The sequence below is a fragment of the Oryctolagus cuniculus genome, chromosome 3 (assembly GCF_051225735.1).
Source record: "Oryctolagus cuniculus isolate XC-2025 breed Fujian yellow rabbit chromosome 3, ASM5122573v1, whole genome shotgun sequence".
NCBI classification, from domain to species: Eukaryota; Metazoa; Chordata; class Mammalia; order Lagomorpha; family Leporidae; genus Oryctolagus; species Oryctolagus cuniculus.
Genome location: NC_142869.1, coordinates 117,845,203 through 117,859,223, shown reverse-complemented (window position 1 = coordinate 117,859,223; position 14,021 = coordinate 117,845,203). Strand labels below are relative to the sequence as shown.

Sequence of the window (14,021 nt, the reverse complement as noted above, 5' to 3'; positions counted from 1 at the left end):
GCCACATTCCTCACCCACAATCCATTAAGGAAATGCTGCCTGGAGGTAAGCTATTAAAGTAGCAGTCTCCCTTCCAAGTGCTTTGTGTGGTTTTATAGTAACTGCTAATAGCTACGAAAATTTAAAAGCAGCACACGTGCCTACACACCCATGCTCAGAAGCCAACTGGAAGAAGTTGGTGGAAGACGGGCAATTAATAATCAATAAAGTTAACTGCAATGGCTTGGAACACGTCAAATTTGTTTATAATGATATTTCTCAAAGCTCCTCATCAGTCCCCTTTGGAGAACCAGGAAAACAGTGCATTATTTTGAGAACTGGTAAATAAAGGCGAAGAATCAAAGATGTATCTTACTTCCGCTATACAAACCGTACTACTGGGGAGCCAAGTTTCTCTTCCCAGAAATATTCTAACAAACCAAGGGTGGTAGAATTTGGACTCTGACTCTTCTGCATCTTGTCTGAAATTAAGACATCTAAGCCCCGAGCACCCAGGGCTGCTACCATCACAAGGTGGGGGGGGGGGGGGCAACCTGACATTATCAGTATCTTGGAAAAGACACGTGACCACCAATGACACAACCCTGCCCGAAAGCATCCAAATCTAACCTGTTGCAGGAGCGATAGGGAACAGAAGGAGGAGACACGGACCATCAGCGACACGGAAACTCTAGGAAGTCCTGTGGAACAAACCACCCTGTGTCTTCAACAAACCAACTCCAAGGAAAACAGAGAGATGGAGGAGGAGCCTGCGCATCACGAGCCATACCAGACCCATCAACCAACGGAATCAGACCCTCCTGTGAACCAACACAATCTGAACGGATAACATAATGGACAATGGAATCCTTGATGTAATTCCTTGGTGATATTGTGTTTCACTTGATAGGATTCTCAGGTAATGTTAAACAGCCTCATGACAACACGGTTAAATGACACGTGAGGTGTGCGCCACAGTGATCAGGGAGGCAGTGTCGAGCAGGGATGAAGGCAAAATAAGGTCGGCCACAGATGGTTGTTGAGGCTGGTGATGGGGACAAGGGAACTTGAAAAAGGGCATGGAAAAAATGGCTTTACAAGGGGAGCTTATTTGGGGGCCTTTTTGAAATCCATGCATAGTTTGTTTGTTTGTTTCTTTCTTTCTTTCTTTCTTTCTTTTTTTTAATTTATTTGACAGGTAGAGTTACAGACAGTGAAAGAGAGAGACAGAGAGAAAGGTCTTCCCTCTGTTGGTTCACTCCCCAAATGGCCGCTATGGCCAGCACTGCGCCGATCTGAAGCCAGGAGCCAAGTGCCTCCTCCTGGTCTCATGGGGTACAGGGGCCCAAGCACTTGGGCCATCCTCCACTGCTCTCCCAGGCCACAGCAGAGAGCTGGACTGGAAGAGGAGCAGCCGGGACTGGAACCCAACGCCCATATGGGATGCTGGCGCCACAGGCAGAGGATTAACCAAGTGAGCCACGGCGCTGGCCCTCATAGTTCCTTCATAACACACGTTTCTCATGAATTCTCTTGAAGATTCCCGGTGCTTCGGGATGTGTTTTCAATTTCCCACTATAAAGAAACAAGGTGAACAAGCTCGGGCCATGCAGGGGATGCGTTGGGGGAACACCAGTGTATGTCACTGGCACAAAGAAGAAAAGGGACGCCACGCCACGGGGCGGCGGCCGGGACGTTGGGGCAGCGGTGAGCGGGCTCTGAAGGCTGCCAAGACCGTCACTGTGTTTCTCCCCACACGCTAGCTCTCTCTGCCCTGCTATACAGAACTAGAGCTGCCAATCTGTAAGACGTGGTGGCCTGCGGACACGCTGTGTCTGCTCACATAGTGCTTAAAAAAACTGATGGAGTTAGGAACATTAAAAAAGGAGATTGCACATAAAGTCCAATTTTCTGGTGTCTTTTGAAAAAAAAATCCAAAGTCTGATATTCCCAAGGAACTCCTGCAAGGCGCACTCACTGCCCGCAAGGCTGTGGTCAGCCAGCCCTTCTCCTTCCACCTGCTTTGCTCATGCGCAGAACCTGGCCGGCTCCCTGTCCCACAAGGCTCCCAGCCCTCTCAGTCTCGTACCCAGACCCCAGCTTGGGTCAAGTGCTCTGCTCAGTCAACCTCTCTTCTCTTGCGTAGCTACTGTGTTATCAGCACCAGACAGGAGTGTTGTGGTATGTGTGTACATGTATGATTCAGTTTCCATGTCTATGAAAATAAGGAAGCTGGGGCCGGCACCGTGGTATAGCGGGTAAAGCCACCACCTGCACTGCCAGCATCCCACCGGTTCGAGTCTCAGCTACTCCGCTTCCGATCCAGCTTTCTGCTATGGCCTGGGAAAGCAGTAGAAGACGGCCCAAATCCTTGGGCCCCTGCACTCGAGTGGGAGACCCGGAAGAAGCTCCTGGCTCCTGGCTTCAGGTGGGTGCAGCTCTGGCCATTGCGGCCATTTGTGGAGTCAACTAGCTCATGGAATACTCTCTCTCTCTCTCTCTCTCTGCCTCTCCTTCTCTCTCTGTGTAACTGTGACTTTCAAGTAAATTAAATAAATTTTTTAAAAAAAGGAAACTAAGTCAAATGATCTATGTGTCTTTTCAGGTAGAGGCTAATTTTCTTCCTGAAATTAGATCTGCAAAACAAAACAACTCAAGTGAGTGTGCTTCTGTATCTATGGAAATTTGTTTTAGGGATTTCTACTCCCTAATCTGCCTCCCCCACCAAAAAATTTAAAAAAAAATTCCAACACTAAATTAGCTAACTAAGACACAGGAGGTTGTGACTTCCCTTATCAGAAGCTCCTGGCTTCCATGTGCACCTCTCTGTACAAGCTCTGCCCCTGGAGAAGGACCCCCTGTAATTTCCCCAGCAGCCATCATAATACTTCCTGAACCCCTCAAGCTGTCCCCAGCGGCCCACTAGCCCAGGCTCAGCAGGCCGCCTGCCAGTCCATCTGCCTCCTGCTGCTGTGGAGGCAACAGGTCATTTGCTCCAAGCTGACCTCTGACCCTCCCACCACACGGCTGCCCATCATCTTCGCGTGCCTAGAGAAGCTCAATACTTGGATAAAAACCCCAGAGCCAGCGTTCTCCATCGGGTCCACGAGCTTTCGGGAGACGAACGGCAAGTGGCAGCTCTGAGACACCCGCTCACCCTCCTGGTTGACTTTCCTGGGCTACGCAGCAACTAAGAAAGGGCCAGAAGTTATTTGCAAGCTTGGATTTTCCGTAGAGTGCCTCTTTCGGACATTCGGTCCTCTCACACAATAAGCCCCCATCCCAGCCCAGGGCCTCTGAGGTTACCAGCCTCACAACTGAAACGCATCCACTCGGGGCCGGCACTGTGGTGCAATGGGCAAAGCCTGCAATGCCAGCATCCCATATGGGTACCGGTTCTAGTCCCAGCTGCTCCACTTCGATTCAGCTCTCTGCTATGGCCTGGGAAAGCAGTAGAGGATGGCCCAAGTCCTTGGGCCCCTGCACCCACATGGGAGACCCAGAGAAAGCTCCTGGCCCCTGGCTTTGGATAGGCCCAGCTCTAGCCATTGCAGCCTTCTGGGGAATGAACCAGTGGATGGAAGACCTCTCTCTCTCCCTCTCTGTAACTCTGCCTTTCAAATAAAGAAATAAATCTAAAAAAAAAAAAAAAAAGGACAGACATCCACCCTCAAGTTCCTCTGACTGCAAAGGCAGCCGCAGCCTGGGCCACATGTGAGCCACTTCATCTCTCAACAGGTGGAGGTCAAATTTGGAACTGGCACCCGTGTCCCTGTTTTCTGAGTTACTTATCCCAACACTTAAACAGACGTGGCTACTACTTCTACTTACAGCCTCATAGCACACTGCGTGCATTCATAGAACCTGTACTGCTTACCCAAGGTCGCCTAACTAGTGGAGGCAGAGCTGGGGTTTGAACCCGCAGCAGCGGCTTTGGAGCCTGTGCTGAGCCACTCACTGCCTCTGGCGTGGACCGGGGCGCAGTGGGGAAGATATCAGAGGAGGTGTGAGGGAGCAGGCATCTGAGCTGGTGGTTAAGACACCCGGGACCCACCGCGGAGTACCTGGGTCCAATTCCCAGCTCTGGCTTCCAGCTTCCTGCAGCCCCTGGGAGGCAGTGCCGAAGCTCCGGGGACTAGGGGAGACCTGGATTGTGCTCCCAGTTCCTGGCTTTGGCACAGTCCGAACCTGGCCAGGGTGGGCATTTGGGGGAGCACCAGCTCTTTCCGTCTCTCTCTCTCCCTCTCATTTTATAAACAGTGTGAACTACTGAAACTTGTTTCAAGGACATGGACCTACAAATCTGAAAGCTCATTAAAGAGACAGAAAAACGCTTAGGCAACACAGAACACATGTTCTAAACGAAGACCTTGGAGGACCAGAACAGAAGTAGTGACAGTGTTTATACCCCAAAGAATAGAAAGCAGGGACTCGAGCAGCTATTTGTGTACCCGTGTTCATATCAGCATTGTCAACGGGCAAAAGGTGGGAAAAAACTCAAATATCCATCAACATAAATAAAAGGCGGTACATACATGCAATGGAATATTACTCAGCCTGAAAAAGGAAACTGCCACTTCCTCCTATGTGGATGAATCCTGAAGACACCCCACTAAGAGACACAAAAAGCCAATAGCTGTGTGGTTCTGCTGGCACGGGGTACAGGGGACACTCACATGGAGAGAGAGAAGGAAGAACAGAGGTTACCAGGGCCCGGGGAGTTGTTATGTAATGGATACAAAATGCTCACAAGGACCTGTGAGAGAGTCAACAGTGTGACTACATTGAAGGCCCCCCAGAAGGGTACAGTGAAAGCAGGTCAAGTTAACATTCTTACTCCACCAGTTTTTACAAGTAGTTACATGGACCAGAAGCATGCCATCAGGAAGCTAACAGCTTTGTTTGGTGAAGCTATTTGACAGCTTCCTGGCGCAGGTCGGCTCTATGAAAACACAGGACAGCTCCATCCGCAGGGCTGCGGGCGAGAGGGAATGAGGAAGCCCCCTCCCACGCTGAGTGGGCACTTACCTTTCTGGACATCACTCTAAAATTCTAGAAAGTCTTGAGAGGAAAACTGGCCGGGGTGCCAAACCTTCGCTACAGCGGGATGGGCCCTGAAGAAGCAAGAGCTGAGGCAAGAGAGATTTCCGCGCTCAGAGCGTGCACTGGCAAGGGGGAGGCCTGGCTTCGCGTCCCCACCCAGTCGCTACAGGACAAGGGGAGTCAGAGCATCCTCCCTCGGGGCTTCGGCCACCACCCGAAGCTCAGGGCCAGGATCCACCTTGCCTGTCTCACGGGGCAACTGGCCAGATGGGGAAACAGGCGCCAAAGGGCATTTCAACGCGGAAGCCAGCGCAGCACCCTTCCTATCCATCACCCCAAATCACGGTGTCGCTGGCCTCCAGAAGCTCCAGGGTCACGAGGTAGGCCCGCCTTGGCCTAAATCTGCCCACGGCCCCTGAGCTTGCTCTAGGCAGAAGGTGTCTCCCCTCCTGCCTCCAGCCAAGAGGAACAAGATAACAGTCCTTCCTCCCTCCTCCGGCACTGGGTGCCTCCCTCTGTCCCCTCCCTCCCTCGACACAAGTCCCATTATCTCAAAGGCTTGGGTTTTCCCTGCCCCTCGCCTTCCTGTCAGCCCCACCGCCCTCATTTACGGAGGACACCTGACACTGGTTCCAGACCCTCCTCGGTGACTTCATATGCACGACCCAGCCTCGAGCCCTCTACCCTCACTGCACCAGCACACCCAGAACATGTGCTTCCAGCCTCTGCCTCCACCCTTCTAACTCAATTGCTCAAACCCTTCCCCCGCCCCTCAACCTCCGACTCCCCATGCATCAGGCCCCTGCAGGCCCCACTGCCCTCCCTCACCTGCTGAGATCCCAACTCAGGAAAGCCTTTCTGTAGGTCCGTCACCTCTCCCGCCCCTTTCTCCTTCCTCACACGCACCCCTGGCAAGCGAATGGTGCTGCTGCTGGAAAGAAGTTGTCAGGACCAGGGCTGTGGCGCTGTGGGCTAAGCCTCCACCTACAGCGCCAGCATCCCATGTGGGCGCCAGTTTGTGTCCTGGCTGCTCCACTTCTGATCCAGCTCTCTGCTATGGCCTGGGAAAGCAGCAGAAGATGGCCCAAGTCCTTGGGTCCCTGCACCCGCGTGGGAGACCCAGAAGAAGCTCCTAGCTCCTGATTGGCAGCTCCAGCTGTTGCAGCCATTTGGGGAGTGAATCAGCAGATGGAAGACCTGTCACTGTCTCTCCCTCTCTGTAACTCTGCCTCTCAAATAAATAAATAAGATCTTTAAAAAATAAGTCACCCGGTGCTACGGAATGCTCTTTAGGTGCATTTATGACCACAAACCAGGACTGGAAATCTCACCTTGATGCCCTCCCCATGCTCACTCCTTTCTTATTTTATTTATTTCTACTTATTTGAGAGTCAGAAAAAGGGAGCTCCCACCTGCTGGTTCACTCCCCAAATGCCTGCCAACAGTTGGAGCTGGGCCAGGCCAAAGCCAGGAGCCCAGAACTCCATCCAAGTCTCCCATGTGAGTGGTAGGGACCCAAGTACTTGAGCCATCACCTGCTGCCTCCCAGGGTGCTCGTGGTAGGAAGCTGGAATTAGAAGCGCAGCTGAACCTCAAGCCCAGGCATCCTGAGTGCTGACATAACAGCTACGCCAAATAGGGCCCAGCTAGGATCACTCTTCTTTTTTTTTTTTTTTTTTTTTTTTGACAGGCAGAGTGGACAGTGTGAGAGAGAGACAGAGAGAAAGGTCTTCCTTTGCCGTTGGTTCACCCTCCAATGGCCGCCGTGGCCAGCGCGCTGCGACCAGCGCACCGCACTGATCCGAAGGCAGGAGCCAGGTACTTATCCTGGTCTCCCATGGGGTGCAGGGCCCAAGCACTTGGGCCATCCTCCACTGCCCTCCCGGGCCACAGTAGAGAGCTGGCCTGGAAGAGGGGCAACCGGGACAGAATCCGGCGCCCCGACCGGGACTAGAACCCGGTGTGCCAGCGCCGCAAGGTGGAGGATTAGCCCAGTGAGCCGCAGCGCCAGCCAGGATCACTCTTGACTCTTAACTCATTATCCCCCCAAAACCACAGAAGCCATCAGGCTCAAACTCCCACCAGGGCCCTCCACCAAACCACAAGCCTACTAGCATCCACGCCCTCTTCCTGTCTCTGACCACACGGCCACTCCAGACCCCACGCCGCCCAGCCCTCTGTCCAAGAACTCCATTCCTGCCGCTCTCCTTTCCCCGCAGCACTAATCAGTCTCCAGCCCAATCTCCCACACGGTTGGCAGGGACCCAAGCACTTGAGCCTTCATCCACTGCCTCCGAGGGTGCATTAGCAGGAAGCTGGATCAGAAGCAGAGCAGCCAGGACTTGAACCAGCACTCTGATAACAGATGTGGGTGCCAAGCAACGACTCAACCAGCTGGCACCACACCGCCCACCCCTATAATTTGAGACTTTAAAAAGGCTTGACATGGCTGGCGCCGTGGCTCAACAGGCTAATCCTCCGCCTTGCGGCGCCGGCACACCGGGTTCTAGTCCCGGTCGGGGCGCCGGATTCTGTCCCGGTTGCCCCTCTTCCAGGCCAGCTCTCTGCTGTGGCCAGGGTGTGCAGTGGAGGATGGCCCAGGTGCTTGGGCCCTGCACCCCATGGGAGACCAGGAGAAGTACCTGGCTCCTGCCATCGGATCAGCGCGGTGCGCCGGCCGCAGCGCGCTGGCCGCGGTGGCCATTGGAGGGTGAACCAATGGCAAAAGGAAGACCTTTCTTTTCTCTCTGTCTCTCTCTCTCACTGTCCACTCTGCCTGTAAAAAAAAAAAAAAAAAAAAAAAAAGGCTTGACATGGGCCAGCGTTGTGGCAAAGCAGGTTAAGCCATTGCTTGTGACAGTGGACCCCATATCGGAGCGCAGGTTGAAGTTCCGGCAGCTCCCTGTTAATGTTCCTGGGAAAGCAGCAGGAGATGACCCAAGCGCTTGGGCCCCTGCACCCATGTGGGAGACCCGGAAGAAGCTCCTGGCTCCTGGCTTCGGCCTGGCCCAGCCCCGGCCATTGCAGCCATTTGGGGAGTGACCCAGAAGATGGAAGATCAATCTCTCTCTCTCTCTCTCTCTCTCTCTCGGACTCTCTCTGTCACTCTGCCTTTCAAATAAACAAAAATGAATTTTTTAAGGCTCAATATGTAAGCATTACGAGAGGCATCTCACTGGCTAAAATCATTCCTAACAACCAATGACTGGCCACGAATCCTTCCCGGTGGCAAGAAGGAGGGGGACTTATGGGAGAAGGAGGAGGAAAGAAAAGAAAGAGACTCTACCAGCTCCTAAATCAGGGCAGAGCATGGGAAAAGAGCCAAACACAGGAAGCAGAGGAAATGCAAATTGTGCAGACTTTTCCCTCTGGCTGATGGGGACTCTAACAACCTTCAACTGGCCTGGGATGAACAAAAGCGCTTCTCAGGAGGTTCTCTGAAGTTGCAATTTAGCATGATTAATGGAATCTTTTGCTTCAAAGGGTGTTTGTCACATAAAAATATCAGAACCAAAGAACTTTGGGAGACAAAAGGAAGCTGGGGGGTACTTGGCCAAGCTCCAGAGTCCTGGGCCCTCCTTTCCACCTGCAGACATGTCAGGGCATCCGCGCAGGGGCCTCTGGAGACTGCAAGAACAGCACCCTTCTACCAGGGGGGATTAAAATGCATGAGAATCCTGAGAGCTGAACAACTCATGGGCAAATAAACGCTGCCCAGATTTTAAAATAATGAGGGGGCGGGGGGGAGTTAGGTTCTCTAAAATTGTTTCAGCTACTCTGCCAATGAGTTTCATTTTCTGAGAATTCATAGATCAGTAATGATTAATTTTTTTTTTTTTTTTTTTTTTTTTTTTTGACAGGCAGAGTGGATAGTGAGAGAGAGAGACAGAGAGAAAGGTCTTCCTTTTGCCGTTGGTTCACCCTCCAATGGCCGCCGCGGCCGGCGCGCTGCGGCCGGCGCACCGCGCTGATCCGATGGCAGGAGCCAGGAGCCAGGTGCTTTTCCTGGTCTCCCATGGGGTGCAGGGCCCAAGCACCTGGGCCATCCTCCACTGCACTCCCTGGCCACAGCAGAGGGCTGGCCTGGAAGAGGGGCAACCGGGACAGAATCCGGCGCCCCGACCGGGACTAGAACCCGGTGTGCCGGCGCCGCTAGGCGGAGGATTAGCCTAATGAGCCACGGCGCCGGCCAGTAATGATTAATTTTAAGCTGTTCATCAAGGAGACCGTTTTGGCAATAATTTTTTACCAATTTGTTTTAGGATTAAAAAAAAAAAAAAAAAACAACCTCAGCTGTTCCATTTGGTTTAAGGACCAGCAAGATTTAAATTTCTAATTTCCAAAGCTACTGCATATTTGGCTAATTAATTCTAGCATCTGATAATGAAGAACCAGAAGAAAGAACATAAAGTTTCACGCGTAATATTCCGTTTCTGGACTAGTAAAAGCTCCAGCTGCGTTTTAATCCTCTACAACACTACATACTTGTACTTCAGAAAGCATCTGAAACAGATTTTTTTAATAAAGTCTGATCTGAACGTTTTTAAGAATCGTCATAGCTTGCCTCCAAGGACATCATCAGCCGCCAACCTCTCCTTGCGTAGTCCCTTCCTGCAAGTTTGGCCTGTGTTCTCACAGCAGCCATGTCACTTCCAAGACGAGACAGCCAGACTCTGCAGCTTGATCACTGTCACAGTCTAAAGTCCTCAACTTTAGAAACCGGGGCCAGTGCTATGGCGTAGCAGGTAAAGCCTCTGCCTGAGGTGCCAGCATCACATATGGGTGCTGGTTCGAGTCCCGGCTGCTCCAATTCCAATCCAGTTCTCTGCTATGGCCTGGGAAAGCAGTAGAAGATGGCCCAAGTCCTTGAGCCCCTGCACTCACGTGGGAGACCAGGAAGAAGCTCCTGGCTCCTGGCTTCGGATCCGCACAGCTCCAGCTGTTGTGGCCATTTGGGGAGTGAACCAGTGGATGGAAGACCTCTCTCCCTCTCTCCCTCTCTCTCTCTCTCTCTCTCTCTCTCCTCTCTCTGTGTAACTCTGACTTTTAAATAAATAAATCTTTTTAAAAAAACTTTAGAGACCGTGAGACAACAAACATCTGTGGTTTAAACTGTGAAATTTGAACAAACCGATCACATGGCAACAAAAATTTCATTCCCAAGGCAAACTTCAGAGCTGGCCAGCTACACACAAGCGTACTAAATGTCCTTCAACACATGCCATGTACTACATACAATTACCTGGCTGGGAGTATATCAACTTGTATCAGGCCTAACTTGACATAGACTGTCAATTCCCAATCTAGTGGGTCTAAAATACGCTACATATAAATGGTCCACAAAGTACTGGCCAACACGGTGACACATTTACATTAATAATTCTCAACTAACAACCTTTTTCTGCATTTTAGATTTCAGGACAGGAAGGGAGCAGAGGGGCGGGGGAGGGGAAGGGAGGGGAGAGGAGTCCCAAAGGAACAACTGGAAAAATGTGACCATAAACCTGAAATTGAGACCTGGCTGGCTGATACAGTTGCCACAGTAACCACACATGCCTCCCCTTCTCAACACTCGGCTTTCACACTCTCTCTTTTCTTCCACTCTCTTGTCTGCCAAAAACTCCAAACCTCTCGCCTAAAGGCCCCTCTACTTTTGGAGTACACATATACGCCCGCGTTCACATGCCTACATACCAGAGGAACTGAGCAGTTCAATCAGCCAGCTCATGGGCTAATCACCAAGGACAGACACGGGTCCAGCACTGCTCAGATCAGTGGGTTTGTGCCGAGGCGACAGCTGATGCTCACCGTTAGTTTCCCTCTCCTCCTCACCACATCCTAACCCGTGATTAGGGAAGAGGTTCCTTTTCTCTGGTACTCTGCTGTCTTTGATCTCACCATTCAGACTTCTCAACCACACACATTAGTTGAAAAATCGAAGTGTTTTGCACAGCTAACGGCACAGGCTGCTTAGCAGGAACTTGGGCCAATGAAAAGCAGGACTCCTGTATATCTTCTTGAAACAAGTTACACTGCAAACTTCTCCAAGGGTTTCCCCAATATCTCCCAGACCTATAGTTCTAGGCTGGCATGGTCTCCCCAGACTTAAAGTTCAGAAAGTGTCTCCAATTTCCATAAATTAGCTAAGAACCTAGTAACTGGGCAACAGGTGTTTAAGCCTAGTAGTGAAGACAACTTCATCCCACACCAGACAGCCTATGCTCTGAACCTAGTTCAGCCTAGCTCTGACTCCAGCTTCCCACCAATGCAGGGGCAGCGGCGTTCTGCCACTCATGTGGGAGACCTGGATTGAGTTCCTGGCTCCTGGCTGTGTCCCTGACACAGTTCCAGCCGCTGCAGGCATTTGAAGAGCGAACAAGCAAATAGGTACTCCTCCTCTCACATAAATGAAAATTTCCAAATTAGTAGCTGAATGCAGAGAGACACAGTGGGGCTGCGGGATGTGAGGCAGGCATTTGGCCCAGTGGTTAAGACGTCATTACTGGAGTCCCTGCATTGGAGCCCTGGCTCCACTCTGCATTCCGGCTTCCTGCTAATGTGCACTCTGGGAAGCAGCAGGTGAGGGTTCAAGCGGTTGGGTCTCTGCCACGCACATGGGAGACCTAGACTGACTTCCTAGATCCTGGTTTCAACCTGGCCCAGCCCTGACTGTTGCAGGCATTTAGGGAGTGAACTAGTAGATGGAAGATGTGTCTGTCTCTTGGTGCCTTTCAAATAAATTAATAAACTTTTAAAAAAGATTTTATTTATTTGAGAGGTAGAGTTACAGAAAAAGAGAGGGAGAGAAAGAGAGAGAGGGGTCTCCCATCACTGGTTCAACTCCCCAAATGGCTGCAAAGGCCAGAGCTAGGCTGATCGGAAGCCAGGAGCTTCTGCCAGGTCTCCCATGTGGGTGCAGGGGCCCAAGAACTTGAGCCATCTTCTCCTGCTTTCCCAGACCATAGCAGAGAGCTGGATCAGAAGAGGAGCAGCCGGGACTTGAACTAGTGCCCACATGAGATGCGGGCACCACAAGTGGAAGCTTAACCTATTACACTACAGTGCCAGCCCCTTAATAAAAACTTGTTAAAAGAGGATTTGTACAAGTTAGATTTATATGAAAAGTTTGCTTGTTTTTTCATGGAGTCTCAAGTTATCTTCAAGACGAGCATTTAGAACTTTTCCACTTCTCCCATCTTCTACCAAGAACTCTCCAGGTCGGGATCTTAAGGCTCTAATTCTTATTTTTCCATCTTTATGTGTTCCATATTCTCCAAAGATATCTAACGTCGGACACCCATGCTTTTTCCCACACAAAATCCTGGGAAAGTGGGGGGGGGGGCAGGGAAATCGCTGTGAGATTTCAGATAAGAGTACCGGCTGTTTGCAACCGGAAATCACGTGATCAGCAAAGGAAGGAAAGACAGAGATGACCAGAAGAAAGCCGACTAGCTGACACAACTGAAATCAGGCACAGGGGTGTGCAGCCCTGGCCTCTCCCCCCACTCCCTGCCACCGAGAACACTTTGCACATTCCTCATGTCACTTAATCCTAAAAATTAGGATAACCATGTTCACCTTTTTATACTTGACTCTGGAGTTCAAGGGCAAAAAAGCATGCTCAAGAGCCCATGGAAAGTTTCGGAACCAGTATCAAACCCAGCTCTCAAACGCAACCCTCCTGCTGTTGCCAATATCCAATGCCACCTTTCATTATTACTCCCTTCAATATTCTGACTGCTCTAGGCTTCTGGGACATCGCCAGCTTTGACGGCCAAAAATATCGCTGCTCTGCTTGGAACATCAGCAGTTACACACCTGAAAGGCGGGCTATGCCCTCTGATAATCAGTGCCCCCACGGTACAGCCCCAACGCCTCAGGAGAAGAAATGAGGTTAGGGAAATAGGGCAGCGCATCAAGTGTGGAAGTCAAGTCGCAGGCAACCCCGACGAACAATCAGGCGAGTCTGCCACTGACAACGTCAGCTCCCCTGGTGCTCCAGCTGCTCCCCAGAAGTCCCACCTGGTAACAAGATCAAAGTTCCAACACTGCTAGTATTCACCTTGCAAGGGAGCGCAGGGAGGTCGCAGCGGTGCCTGCGACCGGCAGTTCTGAGCCAACCTCGCAGACCCGCTAGAGGGCAGGAACGCAGGTGTGGACGCCCGGCCTGAGCAAGCAAAGTCCAGGGCGCTGCCCGTCGGAAGCCACCTTCCGCACGAGCCCCTACCGGCAAGGAGCCGCGGGGGAAGGGCGCGGCAAACAACCCTGCGCTGGTTTGCGAGACTGGACCCAAAGCAAGCACACCAGGAAACTTCGGGGGCGCGGCCCCAGCTCCTCGCAAGTCTCAGTTCCCACGGCGACAAGGAGTTTCTGCAACACTCCGCAGGAACTCCGACCCTGCGCGAGCGGCCACCGAGGGCCTGAGGAAGTGGCCCATCCTCGGGCGGGAGGCCCGAGACGCCAGGAAGTGGAAGTCGAGGCCATTTGTGGGGAAACAGAAGGGGCTGGGGCACCGCCCCCACTTTCTCAGCTCCAGGCCGGACTGGGAGGTCCGAGGCTTTCCCCAGGGGACCTCCCGGGGGCCCAGCGCGCCGCCGCCCGGAAGGCGGCCCCCGCCGGCCTCAGGGTACGACGTGCCCGGCGCGGACACCACAGGCCGCCGAGCACCGGGGGGCGCGCCCACTCCACCCCGAGGGACCCAGCCCGAGAGCGACTCCCTTACCTGGGACCCGTCCCGCTCCGCCTCGGCCGTCCGCACCCAGCCCCAGGCTCTTAAGTGCGCCCCGCCCCCTCCCGGGGCCGGACCCCAGCCGTCCCCAGCCGATTTGTCATTGAGCAGCCCGGGCTCGCGTCCCCACCCCACCCCCGAGCGCGCGCCCCGCGTCGTCCAGGCAACTCCGCCTCTCGAGAGCGCGCCCTCCTTTCCGGCCTCGCCCCGCCCCCGGAGGCCACGCCCATCGCGACCCTTCCAGTCAATCTAATGAGTAGCTTTCAGTCCG

At 52.6% G+C, this 14,021-nt stretch overlaps 1 protein-coding gene across 2 annotated transcripts in view; it reads right to left on the bottom strand.

The window, feature by feature from the left end:
• The window catches only part of RALB (RAS like proto-oncogene B), a 40,296-nt gene extending 26,489 nt beyond the window's left edge, over positions 1–13,807 (bottom strand). The window contains exon 1 of one of the 2 annotated variants that reach the window (XM_051848758.3): positions 13,745–13,807. The gene's annotated coding sequence lies outside the window, so the exon portion shown is untranslated. Of the gene's footprint in view, positions 1–13,084 lie in introns of both variants that reach the window. The other variant, XM_070071032.2, reaches the window with a different exon arrangement.
• Positions 13,808–14,021: the final 214 nt, after the last annotated feature.